The sequence below is a fragment of the Bufo bufo genome, chromosome 2 (assembly GCF_905171765.1).
Source record: "Bufo bufo chromosome 2, aBufBuf1.1, whole genome shotgun sequence".
NCBI classification, from domain to species: Eukaryota; Metazoa; Chordata; class Amphibia; order Anura; family Bufonidae; genus Bufo; species Bufo bufo.
This window is the reverse complement of record NC_053390.1, coordinates 215,980,620-215,995,275: the sequence shown is the minus strand read 5'-3', so window position 1 is coordinate 215,995,275 and position 14,656 is coordinate 215,980,620. Positions and strand designations below refer to the sequence as shown.

Genomic DNA, 14,656 nt, shown 5'->3' with positions numbered 1-14,656 from the left:
TTAGTGCTCATGCACACAACCATGTTTTTTGTCTGCATCCAATCTGCATGGTTTGCGGCTTGGATGAGGACCCATTCACTTCAATGGGGCTGCAAAAGATGCGGGCAGCACACCGTATACCACACCAGGATAGGACTGGTTTAAAAATGTCAGGACGTTCCGTTCTGCAAAATTCGTAACGCATACACCCACTATGCATGTTTTGCGGATCTGTGAACTGCAAAAATGGCTACCGCCACATGCATGAGCCAATTAATCTCCTTTTTCGACTCAGACCTCCATTCTTATGAGAAAACCATGTGTTACCATGTCACCAGGAGTAACCTTCCCTGCTGCCTCTATACCGCCATGACCAACTTAACCCGCACCTACTGTGTCCTTCTCCCATACCATGTAGATTGTAAGCCCTCACGGGCAGGGCCCTCTCTCCTTCTGTACCAGTTTGTAACTAGTCTTGTTCATGCTTAGTGCAATTGTCTGTATTATGTATGTATACCTCTTCTCATATGTACAGCGCTATGGAATGAATGGCGCTTTAATAATAAATAATAATAATAATAATAATAATAATGTCAAACCGTGTAAGGGTACATTCACACAAATCGCTTCTGTGGGCTTCCAATCCGTGCCCCCACTCTGAACCTCGTCGTATGTTGAGGATTGTAGACTCATTCAAGTTAATGGATCTGCATCTGTGATACGGAATTCACACTGCCGGTGCTCGTATATTGCGGTCCGCAATACAGGCAGGGATGGCCTACGGTCGTGTGAATTTAGCATTAAAGGGATTCTGTCATGAGATTTGAGGCCTATAACCTAAACATATGGCCAGGTCCCTACTAATACCCTGAATCCGAAACTGACCTTATTAAATGTGCCTGTGGCTCTATTAGCATATAAAACAGGTTTTTATAACCTGTCACTCACGTACCAAATGTGTCCAAGGGGACGTCTCATCATGCAGGGTGCCAGGCTGCAGCTGCCTTCCGACTAGAAATTGCCGCCCTCCCTTTCAATAGAGCCGCCTCCCTCACCTCAGCGCCGCCTCCGAAATCGTCCGCTCCCCTCAGCCAGATCCCGCGCGTGCACACTAGGTATAACTAGAAATAGATCAAAAGGGAGCCTCTGTAGAAAAGCAGCCTGTGCGCTCCGAACAGCTTTGCACCCGGCTGTAAGAGGTTGGATGGCTGCAATAGGGCGGTCAAGGCAGGTTTGAGCGAAGTGCGCCGGCCGGCGCATGCGCACTTCGCTCAACGAGGCCGCTGCCAGGAGTCCGCACGGGCGCATCAGGTTATACCTAGTGCGCACACGCGGGATCTGGCTGAGGAGCGGGATCTGGCTGAGGAGAGTGGACGATTTCGGAGGCGGCGCTGAGGTGAGGGAGGCGGCTCTATTGAAAGGGAGGGCGGCGATTTCTAGTCGGAAGGCGGCTGCAGCCGGGTACCCTGCATGATGAGACGTCCCCTTGGACACATTTGGTACGTGAGTGACAGGTTATAAAAACCTGTTTTATATGCTAATAGAGCCACAGGCACATTTAATAAGGTCAGTTTCGGATTCAGGGTATTAGTAGGGACCTGGCCATATGTTTAGGTTATAGGCCTCAAATCTCATGACAGAATCCCTTTAACTTGACTATAGGTGGCACAATTGTTCTCAGATTTCACTAATTTTGAGAGGATTTACTATTAATGTAAATTGTATAGGGGTACCCAACTGTTCCCCTGTATCTAAACATGGAGAATTGTACCCAGTCAGCATGAAAATTAGATCTTACTTGGATCAGGACTACTTGCTACAGTTTTATGCAGTTCTGTTAAATGTTATTATATCTTTTTATTATATATTTGGTATTAGTGTGCACTTTTTTCTGCATTTTCTTTTGGCAGCTGTGGTAATGTGTATGGTAAAGTGCACAGTAGAGGTATGGGGGGGGGGGGGGGGGGGGAGGGGTGGTATCTCGCCCAGTTTAGCTGGGTGAGAACTGAAATCCAGAAATGGTATGGCTTCAGCAAGGTATAGTTGCTGGAGCTGTTTTTTATTTAAAGTTGTATGGGCTGGATTTCTTTGGACTGGGAGACAGGTTGGTAGTGGTCCACACCCAGGGCCGGATTAACGTAGGGGCTGATGGAGCTGCAGCCAAAAGGCCGTCGGGAGCGGCCCGCGCTAAAAGTCCTTTGTTGTACACAGCGCAGCGTGCAGGAGGGATAACCGCGGGCACACTGAGGTCTAGTGATGACTGTCAGTCACACAGCGCACAGACAATGCAGAGACGCTCAGCTCACGCTGGCAGCAGGGAGCCTGAGGGAGGGACTCGGGAGGAGCGTAATCTGATCCTAGAGTGGAAGCTGCTTCTGCCAGCCCCTCCCCTCCCCGCCCACCAACCAATCAGAGCTGAGGCAAGGCAAGCACTAGCAGCTCTGAGTCGTCTGAGTAGTACAGGGAGTCTAAGAATAGAAATGAATCGAATGAGTCACAAGTTAAAAGAATCTAAAGATCCGACTTAGTTTGTGACTCATTCGATTCTTTGAGTTAAAAGAGCGGTGAGCAGTGGCGTAGGGATTGCCATAGCAACCATAGCAGTGGCTATGGGGCCCTACGCCACTGGGGGCCCGTACGGACTGCATTAATTTTTTATTTTTATTTTTTTTTATTTTTTTAGTAACACACACAGGCACTGGTAGCCAGGCCTGCCCGCCCGCCTCCTTGTCTCAGTCTCCCGGCGGCCGGCGGCGTAACGTCACTCACTCCGACGTCACGCGCCTGCTCCGCCTGCTTCTAAAGTGGGAGGAGCATGCGCGTGCGGCGTGACGGAGTGAGTGACGTCACGCTGCCGCCGGCTGCCTATTTTGAAAGTGAAGAGTGGGAGCCTGCCTGCCCGCCCGTGCCCAGTGTGCCTAACTGCCCATGCCCAGTAGGCCAGATATGAATGGAGAGAGTCCTGACTGTCCCCAGTAAGTTAGTGAAGTGTCAAGTGATAGATAAGGATTATTAGATAGTAGTATACATACTAGTACATACTTTGCACAAGTTTATTATTTACAACTTAAAGGGAACCTGTCACCAAAGAAATCGCTTATTAATCTGTTAATACTATTAACAGCTTAATAAGCGATTTTTTTTGGTGACAGGTTCCCTTTAAGTTGTAAATAATAAACTTGTGCAAAGTATGTACTAGTATGTAGTACCTTATAGTGCTGCATAGTAGTTTCCTAATGCACTTTTTCTTCGTTTAGCCGCATTTAGCCTCCTTGAGAAATCAATGTTTTATTCAGTCGCTGCCCCGTGCTTCAAGTCAGGTTTGAAGTCAAGGGGGCAGCGGCCTAGGTGTCTCCAATGCTGCTCTCCCCGCCTCCCGCCGCCTTTATTGACAAGCCGGCTTCAGTTTCGCTACTGCGCATGCGCCCGGCATCTTCTGTAACTGCGCTAGTATGTAAGGCTGGCGGGCGCATGCGCAGTAGCGAAACTGAAGCCGGCTGAGTGTACGAGCCGGGATCGCGCTACAGGCTACAGCAGCCCTTTGCTGCGCATGCGGGCTGGGAGCGCGGTCCCGGCACTGAGATCCGGTGTGTCAATAAAGGCGGCGGGAGGCGGGGAGAACAGGATTGGAGACGCCTAGGCAGCTGCCCCCTTGACTTCAAACCTGACTTGAAGCACGGGGCAGCGACTGAATAAAACATTGATTTCTCAAGGAGGCTAAATGCGGCTAAACGAAGAAAAAGTGCATTAGGAAACTACTATGCAGCACTATAAGGTACTATTAACAGCTTAATAAGCAATTTTTTTGGTGACAGGTTCCCTTTAAGCTCACTTACATAAGGAACGCGGGGTCCGTCTTACAATAGTTGCCGGCCTCCACCCCCTGTTGGGGGTCAGTCACTGTCAGGGACACTGTTATGGGGGGGCCATAAAAAATTTTTTCTATGGGGCCCATGCATTTCTAGCTACGCCCCTGGCCGTGAGTCAGACTCTAGAACAGGTTACACTGAGGCTGTCGGCTCTCAGCTGCTTTTGTTGCAGCAGTGATAAGATTAAGGCATCTCATTCAGTAGCTATATAACTAAGGGTGGGTTCACATCTCCTTTATGGATTCCGTTAAGTGGGGACTGTGGGGACTATTTTATTATCAGCCAGTGACTGTATTACTGTAATACTGTTATCAATTCAGCACATAGTTTTCCCTGTGCGTGCATTCACATTTCACTTCACTTGGTTCGTTGTACTACTGTCAGTGTCAGACTGTTGTCACTGTGGGTAACAATGCACAACAGACAACAATGCACACCACAGTGACAGCTCCTGACTCCTGTCCGGCGTCAGCCTCAGCTTCCCTTCACTATCACTATAATCAATCACTCACTCTTCCTGATCCTGACTCACTCATTAGAGAGCTGAAGAGCCGACTGAGTCAGCAGCAGCAAGTGAATCGAATGGATAGCATCTGCGCATGCGCACCGGCACCTAGAGTCTTCGGTTCACTTGCGAGTCAGCTCAGCAGTCAGTGACTCAGCAAGTGAACCGAAGATCCGATTCATGAACCGATTCATCTGAAAGATCCAAACTTCCCATCACTACTGAGGTGATATCCGGCGGGCCGGCATTACAGGAGCAGCTGGTGCGGTTCCTGTAACGCCGGCCCGCCGGATATGACCTCAGTGCGCCCGCGGTTATCCCTCCTGCACTCTGCGCTGTGTACAACCTGCTCAGCAGTTTCGACCAGCACACGGCCCACAGCGCTCAGCCACACCCACCCGCGAGACAGCAGGAGCTTCTGGAGCAGGGCAGGTATCAGATAAACTCATCCAGTTGGAAGGGAGGGCAATCATAGTGCTGTTATGATTTATGGACACAGCTCTCAGCATGCTTAGCCAGCCTTCTATCTGGCTTTGCATCTTGATAGTCACAGTCCACAGGCTGTTTCTGAGCCTGTGGACTGTGACTCTCAAGAAGCACAGCCAGATAGAAGGCTGGCTAAGCATGCTGAGAGCTGTGTCCATAAATCATAACAGCACTATGAAAATTACTGACTGGCTAAGCATGCTGAGAGCTCAGTCTAAATAACATAACACATTAAATAAATTACTGTTTCTAGCTGCTAGTCCACAGCAGCTAGAAACAGTAATTTCTTTAAAGGGATTCTGTCACCAGGTTTCACCCCTGTCAGCTAAAAATATGCTGATGTTCAGGGCGTCTTCACGATTCCTAATGTGGGCTTATAAATGTCATCTGTGGGCTTATTTAGCTAAAAAACAGCTATTACTAACCTGTCAGTCAAACAAATAAGGTGCCCAAGGGGATGTTAATGGATGCAAGGTGCCGGCCGCACCCACTGCCGTTCGTGCCCAGCGCCGCCTTTCCGGACTTCTGCGCCGCCTCCTAATCCTCTGTGCCGCCTCTCGCTCTCCCTCCCTCCCCCTGTAAGGCTAAATTAGGCCCTTTGCCTAAATGTGTCCCACAAGATTTCGGTGATCAGCTTGAATTAAGCCCTATTCGGTACCGAGAGAATGAATTAGATGGAGACCAAAAACACGTGTCTTTCTCTGATCCATTCTGGTTTATTCACTGCGTGCCAACACTTAATATAGGGGAGGATTGACCTCCCATTACATCCAATCATATGTTAGCATTAGCCTTATCGTATGGCCTGAATACACATGAGCTCTGCATTTACAGAAATAGATGTTTCATAGTAGCGACAGTTAATCATTCAGGTATAAACATGAGAATGACCTTGTGAACTAAGGCTGGTTAAACAAATGTATGTATGCATTTTCTAATCTGGTCTCAATACTACAGAGGGAGAAAGACACAAATGGAAATCTTAGAATAGTGCACTGGCCTGATGCAATCGTAATACATGTGGCTGAATAAGACAAAATGGAGTTACTTATACGCCATCAATCCTCTCTTTAGAACCTTATATTTATCTTAAACTATATGGTTCTTTCTCTGCTCTTCCTTGGTTTGCTTGTAAGCCTTTAGGTATTCCATATACCCTTCAGGAGTATAATCCTCAGGCTTTGTTGGGGTTGTGTTTGCCTCTTCTACCTCTACCGGAGTATAGAGGAATGTTGAGTGTACCCCTCTTTCGGACACATTTCTACATACGGCCAGAAGGGAGGGCACACACTGTAGACAACAGCAGAGACCCACTATTGCAGCGATCACGGCAAATGCCACTCCTACAACATATCTTATTTGACCAAAGTCAGGTATCCAGCCAAAAAGCCAGTCCCACCAACCTTGGTCAACATCTTGTTTTATATGTTTAATCATGTCTTCTAGTTGGCCTATTTTATCTTTTATACCACGGGAGTGATCTGATAAATTGAAACAACACATCCCTGCGAACGCTGAGCATCCTACACCATGTTGGAGCAATAAATAGTCAATAGTTGCCCTATTCTGCAAGATAGCTTTTTTTATACGATTGTATATCCAGAAGCATATCTTGCAGAATTGCACTAGTGACATTTATCTGTTTTACCATAAAACAGGCAAGTTTTGATATTGTCCTGTGGTTATATATGGCCAACCCTGGTACTCCTACCAAAGACATCCCTAAACTCATATATTCTGATCTAGAGGGGAGATTCACATTATAATCACAATTTTCTGGTAGCTGTAGGGAAGTGTCTCTCGTGTGTCGTGTCTGCATTGCTGGGAATAGTGGTATCATTGCTAATGTCAGCCTAGCTATTGTACAGGGTCCCTCTGTAATATTGGCCGGTATGTATGTGTGACTAGTATTTCCACAGGCCAATACCCATCCTGCTGGTAGAGGTACATGTTTGTCTAGGGATGGTACTGTTTTAGTAATATTACATTGCATATTTTTTCCTGATACTATCTTTTTACAACTATCTATATCTCTATCACAAATATTTGGCTTAGTCTTATTCTGCATTTTTGCTTGTATGCAGGGAGGCAATAGTGTCTCATCACAGGTGAAGTTATAACATATTTCTGCTGCTGTGACAAGACCTGTAATTATTTCTATCATATTACTCTGCAGAGTCTCATATGTAGGACAGTCATAACAAGCATGATAAGGATTTACATATCCATATTTAACATCATGATCCTCCAAATCAGTGTCATTCCATTGGGAACGTAGGAGCCCCGTCCATACAGCTACTGGGGTGGGGACTGCTACCAGACATGTCTCCAAAATGTTAGATGCCGATAAAGTGGTTCGGAGACAAAAGTCAGTTAAGTTCAGAGTTTTGGCCAGGTACAGCCATAAGTTCTCCTTTGTCTTCCACAGATTGTCTTCCCCTCTGCATTCTGTTTTCAGGTATATCTGTCTGTCCCACAGCCATGGGACAGTAAGTAGGAGACACAAAATTGCAATTATTAAGGCACTGCATCTCAGCCATCTCGAGGAATTTCCCAACTGCGTCATCTCGTTGAGGGTCAAGGCTGTCTGCCTCCGTTAGTACCCCTTCTGTATCTTCTTCGAGGTCAAGGCTGTCTGCCCCCGTTAGTACCTCTGGGCCTCGTTGGAGGTCAGGGCTGTCTGCCCCCGTTAGTACCTCTCTTTTCTTCACCAACTTAATCCTTGTGGCGTGGATCCACGTGGGTGACTGTTCAGTGAGGACTGCTGTTCTGGTGATCGCGACTACCTCGGTGGGTGGTCCGTAGGTGAAGCTTCCTGGTTCCTTTCCCTTCTTTAAGATCTTGATCATCACCTGGTCGCCTACCCGGAATGGATGGGTTGGTTCCTGTGAAAGAGAAGGAGACTTACAAGCAACTTTTTCTTCAGTTTTACTGAGGACTTTGATCAGATTAGTAACATACTCCTCTCTGATCAGGTCCAAGTCCCCTTCCTGCATTACCAGGGGGCGTCTTGCCCATGGTGTGGGGAAAGGCCTACCCATCAGAATTTCAAATGGTGAAATCCCTAACTTCTTATTAGGCGTCATTCTAATTTCTGCAAGTATTATGGGTAGGATTTGTTTCCATTTTTCAAATGTACCAGCAGTGGCCTTCCTGAGTTTGTCTTTAACTGTCCTGTTCATTCTTTCCACAATGCCTGAGCTTTGTGGGTGATACGGAATATGATATTTCCATTCCACCTGTAACAGTCTAGCTACCTCCTTGTTAAGTTTTGAGGTGAAGGCCGGCCCCTGGTCTGATTCAATAACCAGAGGACAGCCCCACCTTGGGATTATTTGCTGAGTCAGAATTTTGGCTGTAGTTTTAGCATCTTCTGCCTTTGTAGGGAAGACTTCTGGCCACCTTGAGAACATGTCCACTATCACTAATGCATACTCTTGTTTCCCTTTTGTTTTAGGTATATGCGTATAATCCACCTGCAAGTGGGTGAATGGTGTAGTGGGGTAGTCAAGGTGTTGGTGAGATATTTTCAGTGGGTTGTTAGGGTTGTTTCTTAAGCACGTAATACATCTGTGTATGTAGTCTGTGACTAGCTGTTTGCTATCAGTAATGTAAAAACTTTGGCTCAGCAACATGTGGGTGGTTTGTATGCTGTTGTGTCCTACACCGTGAAAGTGTGCAATGAAGATGGATGCACTATGCTGAGGTATGCAAGGCTTCCCCTCCTTGCAGATCAATCCAGACTTTGGATTTTTCTGCAAGATTGGATAGCACCAATCCTTCTCCTCTGTTTCAGTGGCATACCTTTGTAGGTCTGTTAGCATGTGTGTCAAATCAGGTGAGGGTGGGTGTAAGACTGCCATTTCCCAATTGTCATGATTCATTCTATTTGGATTACTCTTGGCTGTGTCTTTAGCTACACTATCTGCAAATGCATTACCTCTTGAAATTCTGTCTTTTCCATTTGTGTGTGCCCTGCAATGTACTATAGCTAAATCTGAAGGCAATCTGATTGCAGCCAAGAGGTCCGTGACTAGCTGTGCATGTGAGATTCTCTTACCGTCTGCTGCAGTGAATCCTCTCCTCTGCCAAATCATTCCATGATCCCATACTACACCATGAGCATATCTGCTGTCTGTGTAAATAGTGACAGGTTTATTGGTGTGTAGTATGCAAGCCCTTGTGAGTGCAATGAGTTCAGCTGCCTGTGCAGACTGGATGGGAATTGGATTTGCTTCCAAGACTATATCTGGCAGCATAACAATAGCATATGCTGCACAGAATATAGTATCAGTGGGGCGAGAGCATGATCCATCAACAAAAACTTCTGGTGCATCAGGTATGGGAACAGTTGATAAGTCAGCCCTAGGTGACGTCTCGTGATTGAGCACCTGTAAGCAATCATGTGTGTCAGGAAGGGCATCTTCTGTTCCTTTCAGCCCTAGTAATGCATTCAAAATAGGTGCTGGTCCTGTAATGTTGGATGCATATTTAATCTGGAGTGAAGGGTTACTGAGCAACAGGATCTCATATCCAGATAATCTTTGCGCTGACATGTGTTGTGTATGTACACCTCTGAGTAAACCTACAACATCATGTGTAGTGTGCAAGAAGGTTAAATGTCCCAGGGTGAAAGTAGTTGCTAATTCTACCATCATTGCACAGGCTGCAAGGGAACGCAGACATGCCGGCATCCCCTGGACAGAGGTGGGCATAACCTTTGAGAAAAACGCACAAGGACGCAACTTGCCTCCGTGTTCTTGTGTCAGTACCCCCGCCATGGTTTTACAATTTTGGCGTGCAAACATGTGGAAGGGCATATTATAGTCAGGGAGGCCCAGCCCTGGACTCGACATGAGTGAACATTTCAGACAATCAAATGCATTGTACATTTCAGAAGACCATTTAATCAGATCTGGATTTCCATCCAGAGTGGCTTGCCTCAAAACATTGTCGTAGTAAGAACAATCAGGAATCCATTGTCTACAGTAATTTATCATACCAAGGAAAGATAACATTTCTTTCCTGGTGTGCGGGGCGACCAAACCCGCAATAGACTGGACTCTTTCTGCGCTGATTCTCCTTTCACCCTTTGTGAGGACAAAGCCCAAGTATTCAACCTGCATTTTACACCATTGCATTTTCTTAAGTGCCACTTTGTGACCACATCCTGACAACCATTTTAACAGTGATAAACCATCCTGAATGCTGGCCTCCGCTGACATGCTACACAGTAACAAATCATCAACATATTGCAGCAACACAGAGCCTTGGGGGGGGTACCATAGTTTTAACGTGGCTTGGAGGACTATGCTGTACACTACAGGTGAATCAGCAAATCCCTGAGGCATTCTGCACCAGGTCAGTTGTCGTCCATCAAAGGAAAAAGCAAAAAGTAGTCTGGTTGCCTTATCAACTGGGATAGAAAAGAAAGCATTTTTCAGATCTATCACACTGAAATAGACAGCGTCTGCAGGAATTGCAGAAAGAAGTGAGGTGACATCTGGGACAATAGGAGCAATAGGCACAATGATATTATTTATTGCCCTTAAATCCTGCACAAAGCGGGTAGTACCATCTGCCTTTGTCACTGGATTCACGGGCGTGCTGTAGGGTGAAATCACCTCTTCCAGGATTCCCTTTTGTAGGAATTCCTTTATCATTGGCCTAAGTCCATCAAGTTTCTCTTTTGACAGCGGGTATTGTTTCTGATATACAGGTGTACTGCCCTCTTTGATGGTTGCTTTGTATGGTGTGCAGTCAATGAATCCTGTGTCATAGTCCCCCTTTGCCCACAATGATGGGTCTATATCCTCTAATTCTGAGTGATCTTGTAAGTTTGTAAGGATCAGAGGTGTGGGGGTTATTATGGGCAAAGCATCAGAGTATATACTGATGCCATTGTTCTCAACAGTGATTTGCAATTCTAACTTAATGAATAAGTCTCTTCCCAGAAGGCTCACAGGACATTCAGGTATGATGCTAAAAGCATGATCTGTAATGTATTCCCTATCAATGGTTTCTACTGGTAAGGAATCTGTTCTGTATGTCCTCGTCAGTACCCCATTTATTCCCATAGAGGGCGCACACTTCCTTAAAGGCCCTTTGTACATTGAGTTGTTTAACACACTAGAAGTAGCTCCACTATCTATAAAAAATCCCACTTTTCTTCCTCCTACTCTAAGTAGAATTACTGGTGTGTCCTTCCAATGTGTGGTGACCTGCGTGAAAGCGGGGCTTTGTCCCTCAGGGCATCCTCAGTATGAGTTTTGCTGATGCCAATCTAATGGGAATCTGGGCTGACTCTGTGGACCTTGTCTGTGGTTTATCTGACTTGGTTGGTTGTTTTGTGACTGAGTGTCAGGTTTCTGTGTGTTGTAATCTTGACCTTTCCCCTTACCCTTTTTTGGTGCGCGGCATTGACGTGCCCAATGTCCTTCTTTTCCACAGTTATAACAACAATTATTTGGCAATGAGTCATGTCTTCCATTGTAGGGTCTGCTATTATTCCCACCCCTCCTCCCCCTGCCTCTGCTAGTATATGCGTGTGTGGGGGATGTTGCTTTCCTTATCTCAAAGCATCCTGCTGCTTCTTTTTCAAAGAGATGTTTCTCAAACTCATCAGTTGTATCTGAAGTCCAAGAGGACACATTTTGTTTCACAGTTAGGATCAATTTATCTGATAGATTGTTTACAAATGTGGAGATAATCAAACTGTCATTGTCACGCACAGGTAGACCCGCCTCGGTCTTCCAGCAATCAATGAATCTTTTCCAGAATTCAGTGACCGTTTCAACAGATTTCTGTTTGCAGGCTACTGCTACGGGCAATGAAGATTTTTGTTTGAATACCTCATTCATATGTTCCTCAATCTCCGCCCATATCCTTTTCTGACCCACTTCTGTATTACATACATAATCTAGAGCATCACTGCGTTGTGTAATAGTAGATATGGAGCTAACCTTGTCCCAATTCCAGGTTGTGTGTGTTCCTATAATACCATCCAGGATAAGCCTTAAATCTTCCTGTGTGTAGTTGTGCCCTCTACAGGCCTTTTTTAGGTATGTAATAGTCCCTAGTGGGGCTATGGAAGGTTTGGGACAATACTTTATAATTTTGTTGAGATCCTCTATTTCTATGGGCTTTTTTACTAAGTGTTGTCCTACTGTCAGAAAGGGAGCGATTACTTGGACTCCTTCCTTTGATTCACCCTGTTCTGTTTCATCTTTCATTCTACTTGTACTGCGTGTAGTATAACTAGTATGTGGTGTGCCAGTATTTAGACTGCGCTCTGCTATGTTTCCAAATGTTGGCATGGGGGGTCGGTATTTTTCTTCTAGTTCTAATGGTATAACCGCTGTTACAGCATCTTCCTCAATCTGAGTCAGAACTGGGTACAGAGGTGCCGTGGGGGTGGATTTATTATAAGGTGGAGGGGATTTCTGACTTCTCTTCTTTGTGCCTACCTCCTGTTCTATTTCATGTAGAGACCTATCATTTTTGGGACTTTTTAGATTCTTATTCTTCTTGCTATTACCTGCATCATACCAGTGGGGGGCTATTTCCAGCCATTGTTCCGCACCCCTGGACATGTACTCCATGTCCCAGGAAGGATCGGCATTGAAATGCGGCCAGGCTGTTTTATCACCTAGACATAGTCCTTTGACCATATCCATATGATAAATACTATTATCACCGTCCCTGGGGAATGGATCTGCAGCATCCATTACCTCAGTCCAGCCTGCTAGATTATCTACCCACGGGTTGATCAGGTAATAGTTTGTTGGACTAACACGGGCTACATAGACTTTGCAAGTTTCTCCTGGTTCTGGTTTAGGGAATTTAGTTTTAGACCCTTGTCCTCCCATGTTAGTATTTATAGTTCAAAGAGTAAGTGAGACAATCGCTGTCAGGACTGGCTGTACTGCACTGAAATAGCGCCGACAAGACCTGTCAACTGATCAGCTGATTCGTATCTTAATGTCTCTCTATACTCTTTGGACCCCTATCGACTATTGTTGTTTCGGACCGCCACTTGCGTTCAAATTTTTCGGGTCAACAGATTACTCTTAGCCGAAAAACTGGGGCGTCTTGCAGTCCTCCACAACACAAACAATTTTACACATTAACAGTAGTTTAACCCAAAATACATCAATTTGATAATAACAGTGGGATGCGACCGTACACTTACCACCCGGTCAGTATCTCACACAAACAGATAATCTTATTACTTCTAAAATACTTATACTATATATATATATATATATATAGGAGTTAATCCAAGCTTGTAACCTTCTGTTCCCGGAACAGATTATTCATATTCATAGTGCACTTTTTATATCTCACGATATGGACTCCCGGAGCCTCTTACAATCAACTTTTGCGTGTGCCCCAGACACCCCAGACACCGCAATTCACCGAAATCATAAATAGATGGTTCAACTTACTTTAAGTCGAGATTTTGGTCAGTGCCTCCAGGTCCGAAGAAGACAATTGATGTCTCTTGTACCTAAAGATGGCCCTCTCGATCACGGACGAGCCGCCAAAAGCTGTAAGGCTAAATTAGGCCCTTTGCCTAAATGTGTCCCACAAGATTTCGGTGATCAGCTTGAATTAAGCCCTATTCGGTACCGAGAGAATGAATTAGATGGAGACCAAAAACACGTGTCTTTCTCTGATCCATTCTGGTTTATTCACTGCGTGCCAACACTTAATATAGGGGAGGATTGACCTCCCATTACATCCAATCATATGTTAGCATTAGCCTTATCGTATGGCCTGAATACACATGAGCTCTGCATTTACAGAAATAGATGTTTCATAGTAGCGACAGTTAATCATTCAGGTATAACATGAGAATGACCTTGTGAACTAAGGCTGGTTAAACAAATGTATGTATGCATTTTCTAATCTGGTCTCAATACTACAGAGGGAGAAAGACACAAATGGAAATCTTAGAATAGTGCACTGGCCTGATGCAATCGTAATACATGTGGCTGAATAAGACAAAATGGAGTTACTTATACGCCATCACCCCCCTCCTTCTGCTGTAAGATCTTGCGCACAGGGCTCTGCCTGATGCGCCCGTGCGGACTTCTCCATTTGGCTTCTTACAGCGAAGTGAGCATGCGCCGGCACTTCGCTCAACCCCTGTATGCGCGAGATCTTACAGCAGGAGGAGGGGGGAGGGAGGGAGAGCGAGAGGCCACAGAGGATTAGGAGGCGTCGCAGAAGTCTGGAAAGGCGGCGCTGGGCACGAACGGCGGCGGGTGCGGCCGGCACCTTGCATCCATTAACATCCCCTTGGGGTTGTTTGACTGACAGGTTAGTAAAAGCTGTTTTTTAGCTCAATAAGCCCACAGATGACATTTATAAGCCCACATTAGGAATCGTGAAGACGCCCTGAACATCAGCATATTTTTAGCTGACAGGGGTGAAACCTGGTGACAGAATCCCTTTAATGTGTTATGTTATTTAGACACAGCTCTCAGCATGCTTAGCCAGCCTTCTATCTGACTGGCTAAGCATGCTGAGTGCTGTGTCCATAAATCATAGCACAGCTCTATGAAAATTACTGTTTCTAGCTGCTGTTGTCCACAGTCCACAGCAGCTAGAAAACAGTAATCTTCATAGTCATGTTAAATGATCACTATAGTGTCAGGAAAACAAAGCAGTTTAGATAGACGCCAAATGAAGGGGTAGTTACAGGAACAAAATACTTTAATGGTATCGATAAAATATATATGTAATTAAGACACTGAGTGCAGTTCCATAAAAAGGCCCAGCAATATCCTCAGCACCAGGCCCATGATGCTCT

General features: G+C 45.6%; 1 protein-coding gene across 1 annotated transcript in view; it reads left to right on the top strand.

The window, feature by feature from the left end:
* Positions 1-14,656, top strand: part of ABCB9 (ATP binding cassette subfamily B member 9) — a 123,035-nt gene that overhangs the window by 84,374 nt on the left and 24,005 nt on the right. The window lies entirely within an intron of this gene.